The sequence below is a fragment of the Gastrolobium bilobum genome, unplaced genomic scaffold (assembly GCF_033153095.1).
Source record: "Gastrolobium bilobum isolate Gb01-03AN ecotype WA unplaced genomic scaffold, APGP_CSIRO_Gbil_v1 utg15403, whole genome shotgun sequence".
NCBI lineage: Eukaryota > Viridiplantae > Streptophyta > Magnoliopsida > Fabales > Fabaceae > Gastrolobium > Gastrolobium bilobum.
This window is the reverse complement of record NW_026898870.1, coordinates 262,630-269,138: the sequence shown is the minus strand read 5'-3', so window position 1 is coordinate 269,138 and position 6,509 is coordinate 262,630.

Here is a 6,509-nt window from a genome sequence, read left to right as displayed (position 1 = left end):
TCAGAATGAAATAACTTATTTTTGAATAAAGAGCATAATTATTTTATTAAAAGAACTTGAAAATGTTGATAATGGGATGTTAATTTAAAAATTGCTCTTTTATATATATATATATATATATATATATATATATATATATATATATATATAGGTAGGATCCTTTGACACCGGTGTCAAATTTTAATTTTGACACCTCATCTGAGAGCCGTTAGATCGAAAAAGATCAACGACTCTGATTTGCAAGCATGTGACACCATTGATCTTTTTTGATCTAACGGTTCTCAGATGAGGTGTCAAACTTCAAATTTGACACCGGTGTCAAATGATCCTACCTCATATATATATATATAAAGGCAAAATGGTTTCTGCAGCTGCTGTACCTACAACAAGCAAGGATCCGCGTCTGGATCCTAGGATACGGCAACGGATCTTGAGTTTTTTTTTTTTTCAAAAGTCGTGGGGCCCATTTTTCTGTGTCAGCTGTAGATAACATTATCTACGGCTGCTGCAGAAATGTTAAGCCTATATATAAATATATATATATATATATATATATATATATATATATATATATATATATATGCGTGTGTACGCGCACACATATATATGAGCAAGGAGAGTAAAACTAGTTTACGTGTTTATTAAAGGAGTATTGCACTTCTTTTAGGCTCAATTTAATTTTTATGTGTGAAAGAAATATAAAAATCAGTAATGTAGTCTGATCCAATTACTTAAATTTTTGGGTTAAATTGATTTTATATGGTATTAGAGCTTTTGTGTCAAGTGGTCACGAGTTCGATCCTCACCGTCTTTTATTTAATTAATAATTAATTAAATCTTTTAGAGGTTTTTAGCACAAGTAAATATACTTGTGAATTTTCTATCCTTCAAGCTCAGTATGCTTTGGTACGAGGAACGTGTTAGAGAAATATAAAAATTATTAATATAACCTTACCCAATAGCTTAAGCTTTTGGGTTAAATTGATGCTTTACAATATACACCAAAAACAAATTTATTTTTTTTATTTTAGATGAGTTAAGCTGAATTGGAATATTTCGCTATTTTTTTTTTTAAGTGTAGAAAATGATTTTCTCTCTTATTGATGGATTTCCGCTCTCAGAACAATATAAAAATTAGTTTCATTTTTTACTATTATAATTGCTATATGTGATAGATAAAAATAAAAAATTGTTGTGGCCCTTCTTTCGCTTAAGAGGACGCTTGGTAGAGAAGAAATTTTTTTTTTTACCAAGAAAATACAATTATTAATAATATGGTGCAAAAGTAAGTTTGGTAGAAAAGTTAAAAAAAAAGTTATTTGGTAGGCCGAAATATTACAAGGAAAATTGGGTTAAAAATTTTGAGTCTATGTTTGGTTGAAGATAAAATATTGATAGAAAAATGGGATAAAATTACCAAATTAACCCTTGACTAAATACAAAGAAAACTCAAATTCTCGAGAAGAGAGGAGCCGCGGTGGTCCCTCCCGGACCGCCCAGATCCCACGAGTGAATAGAAAGTTGGATTTAAATTGGATCTCACCTGAATCGCCCCATCTATCTTCCTGAGGAGAAGTTTGGTTTCAAACTCCGATTCGAACAGGAGAAGTACGCTGCAGCTTTCTTTTGACATATTTTTTGAGAAGGAATATTTGTGTCCATTATTTTATTTTTACTTTTTGGTTTTATGGGTAACGAGGTATTCTGAAATGACAAATTTTTTCAATTTTACACACATAAATTGAGATTGCTATGCAAATCTGAAATAATGAGCAAATTTTTAAAACCTCCAACCAAACATGGTCAATTAAAAAACCTATCTCAACTTTTCTAAACACCCAAAAAAAAAACTCTCTTACCAAACACTCCCTAAATGTCGCCATGGAGTAACATTTATAAGTCTTGGGTTTGTTAAATTGAAACATGTAGTACAAATGTACTATTGTCATCGGGAGTGAATCCTCTCATGTGCTAATTAACATGACCATGTCATGTGGGGCAATCATAACCATACATGGGTGAATTAATGGTGATAAGGGAGGAGATAAAAAAATATAAAGATAGAGAATTACACAATCATCACTGTTGATTTAATTATTAATGGTTAAGATCCTCTCACATGACATAATCATGTTAAATTACATATGAAAGGATCCATTTCTATTGTCATCATAGAGAATGTGTAACACCCTCGACCAATAAATCACAGTAGGCTAACTCGATATGAATAAATTTTTTTATGAGATTAACAAATACTCAAATAGTGCTGACCATCCCAAAACATTTAGCCATTTAGTAATCCAAGATAAATCACATATTTATTGTAGGATACCGGTGCATGGGAAGAAGCATTACAACTTAATTAAAACAAGATAGAACATAGAATTAAATCCGGTATTACCCTAAATTTAACTATGCACGATCCATTTATCAATAACTCAATTATAATGAAATAAGTCAACCCAGAAGAATAATAAATATTCATGTACCTCCATTGTAATTTGTACTTACAAATTCATATCATGCAAGCGACAGACTTATATATGTGTTGATGTCTGCAATTGCAAACATTAATTTTATTTTTTTCTTTCGATGGATGAAAATGATGATTTATAGTGCGGACAGAGTCTTGTTTGCCATCAGCAACACTGGAAGGATTGAAGAGGAACCAGAACATTTGTGTGGCAATGAACAAGGTGAACGTAAGAGCTTTGAGAGGATATACAATTAAGATGGGTATAATGATCTCGGAGAGTCTGACAAATACGTCGATCTTAAGAGACCTGTTCTTGGTGGCGACCAACATTCATATCCTAATTGTTGCAGAACCGGAAGACTTTGTTGCAAAACAGGTATATCTCTCACATGGATTCACAATTCATTTAGTAATATATAAATTAATTTTTTTAAAATAAAATAATAATATATTATTAAATAATAACTTAAGCTTTTCTAGGCTTAAAAAATTAAACTTACATTGAATATAATCATTTTATTGTAATAACTTATTTGACTCTTGATTATTATTATTTTTTATGTTAAGTTGAATATTTTTTTATTTATTTTTTTTTGTTTTTTTAATATATTTTAAATTTTTATTAAAAAAAAATTTGGGGCACCACTAAATATACACACACAAATACAATTTTCTGGCTCTGCCACTGCATGCAGGCATTGGGACCAAGAGAGGTGTTGTTTCTACACCCAATATTATCTTAAATTTGGAAATATAATCAATAGTGTCTTAATTTTCTCCCTTTGTTCACTCTATTTGCAGAGAATGTGTCTAGTGAGAAGGCATCATTACCATCCAATTACTTAAGTAGTGTTTGCTTGGGGAGTTTTCAAAATTTTCCCAGCAAAGTGTACGGGGGTTTGCCATTTGTCCATGTTTGGTTGAAGGATTCATGAGATTTACCCACCAAATACCATTGTCTAGCAATTGAGAAATGAATGTATAAAAGGTAATAATGCACTCTTCATGAAGTCGTCTTCCAATGTGGTATTTTGTGTGAAAATTGGATAAATGAAAAAAGGGGATGGAAACAGTGACAAGTTTACCCCTCTTCTTAACCACATGTGAGCAAAGTATCTACCCCTTTTCGTAATTTTCATTCTTTTTCCCATCAAAATTTTATTTTCAACCAAACATACATCAGGATATTTAACCTAATTTTTCCAGTAATATTTTGCGATACCAAATAACTTTTTTTCAACTTTCCTACCAAACTTATTTTCCAACCTTTTTCCTTGTAATTACATTTCCCTTGTAAAAAAATTTTTCTCGCGAGCCAAACACTACCTTAGAGACATAAATTTTATCCTAAAGCATGTTTTTAAGGTATTGAATTCTTATTCTTAACATAATTAATTATTTTATAAATAAAGAGGTGTTCTTGATAAATAAGATTGCCATTCTTATTCTATAAAATGAAGATATTTTTAATTATCTTCAATCGAATGCTTCACTAAAATGAAACAGGAGAGTTGTGTTTTTTTGGGAAATTCGAGTCTCCTGTAACAGGAGATTATAGACACAACATGTGATGGGTCCAAAAAGAAGAAGAGAAAAAATTCATAAATTTTAATGTGATTACTCTTTTATCACTTATACACTTATTTATTTATTTTATCAATTACCTCCTGTGATTTTTCCCATCAAAATCCAGGTTTAACACAATTAATAATTAAATTAACTTGTCAATTTTATCCTTATTTTACTTGCATACAAATTGCTAATTAATTATATATATATATCTTTGTCACAAGCAACAAATTGACTTTGATGATAATGTCCTTCCTTTTTTTATATAATTCACTAGATAAAACGGCTATTGTGGATTACTAGGATATTCATAAATACTCGTATGCTTATCAATTTTTATGGGTGTTATATTGAAATTTAAATGGTTGATATATGGAGACTTGCAGCAAAAATGATTTTGACGGCACATTAATTTTTTAAGAGTAATCACCTTTTTTAGTCCCTGGCAATATCTACGAAGTTCTTTTTAGTCCCTTGCAATAAAAAAGGACCAAATTGGTCCCTGAAATTACAAAAAAGGACCATGTTAGTCCTTATGTGAACTCCATTGTCACGGTCAAACTGACGGTGCCCATGTGCCACGTTAGTGTGATGGCGGGGCTTGCACGAGGACCATTTTGGTCCCTGACAAAATGCACGGGGCCCATTTTGGTCCCTGACCACATAAAAATAGGACAAGACTTCGTTGAAATGTCTACATCTTGTGCTATGAATGCAAGAAAAGATTATCTTTTGGAATGGACCTGATATTGATCAATAACAGTGAATAGCTGGACATATTAAATCTAGAAGGACCCGATTCAAATTCTGTAGAACACTACCTCTCTTAATGGTATCAAAAAGTTTAATTATATATTTCAAACTTATGTCCACAATTTGTGAAATCTCATGCTCCAAAAGGTTTTTCATTGTTTCTAGGATTTTTCTTTTTCACAAGTCTTACTTCCAGCTCATTGTATCATGTGGCAGCTTGAACTATCTTTCTCCTCCAGCTTGAACCAGGGACTACCTTGTAATACATGAAGAGCACGTCATTGACTGTGACAACCCGACCTTGACCTCCACAAGTGCTACATCTGGATGATGTAGTCCCTGGTTTAGCACCTGAACCATTGCAAGATAAGGCACGTCATTGACTGTGACAACCCGACCTTGACCTCCACAAGTGCTACATCTGGATGATGTAGTCCCTGGTTTAGCACCTGAACCATTGCAAGATAAGACTTGTGAAAAAGATAGTTCAAGCTGCCACATGATACAATGAGCTGGAAGTAAGACTTGTGAAAAAGAAAAATCCTAGAAACAATGAAAAACCTTTTGGAGCATGAGATTTCACAAATTGTGAACATAAGTTTGAAATATATAATTAAACTTTTTGATACCATTAAGAGGTAGTGTTCTACAGAATTTGAATCGGGTCCTTCTAGATTTAATATATCCAGCTATTCACTGTTATTGATCAATATGAGGTCCATTCCAAAAGATAATCTTTTCTTGCATTCATAGCACAAGATGTAGACATTTCAACGAAGTCTTGTCCTATTTTTATGTGGTCAGGGACCAAAATGGACCCAGTGCATTTTGTCAGGGACCAAAATGGTCCTCGTGCAAGCCCCGCCATCACACTAACGTGGCACATGGGCACCGTCAGTTTGACCGTGACAGTGGAGTTCACATAAGGACTAACATGGTCCTTTTTTGTAATTTCAGGGACCAATTTGGTCCTTTTTATTGCAAGGGACTAAAAAGGACTTTGTAGATATTGCCAGAGACTAAAAAGGGTGTTTACTCATTTTTTTAAATCTTAATTTGAATCCCTTCTGCCATGTTACTTTTTATTGGTTAATTTTCTGCTTAATTTTTTTACTTTGATGAGCTTCGACTACCGTCAAGTGATAAGGTAAATTTTTATTGGGTTTGATGTTCTCGTATTATAAGAGATAAATTATATCTTATATACATATAAAAAATTAAAAATAGAGCACATATGGGATCATATGAAAAGAAAAGGAAAAAAAAATGGTTTCTATATACTTTTATGAAAAAAATGTTTGTCATTTTAAATGACATAAAGTTATGTCATTTTAAGAGAGAGATAGACACAAAATAATTTTTTTATTTAAAATTTAAATTTAAAAAACCACCCACTTTTTCTATCCCATGATTTTTATTTTTTGTGTCTATCTCTCTCCTAAAATGTCATAACTTATATCATTTAAAATGAAAAAAACTAAATCTTACTTTTTTTTTTTTTTTTGGAATCAAACTAAATCTTACTTTTATATGTATATAAAAAATAATTTTATTTCCTATAATATAAGATATTAAACATATTTTTATTCTATAAATATTTCTTAATTCATGACTTATATAAAATTAGATAACTTTTACGACAGACATTAAAGGTAAAATTACGAGAAGAACTATTTTAAAAATGAATTTTTTAGTTTTACATTAAAAAAAA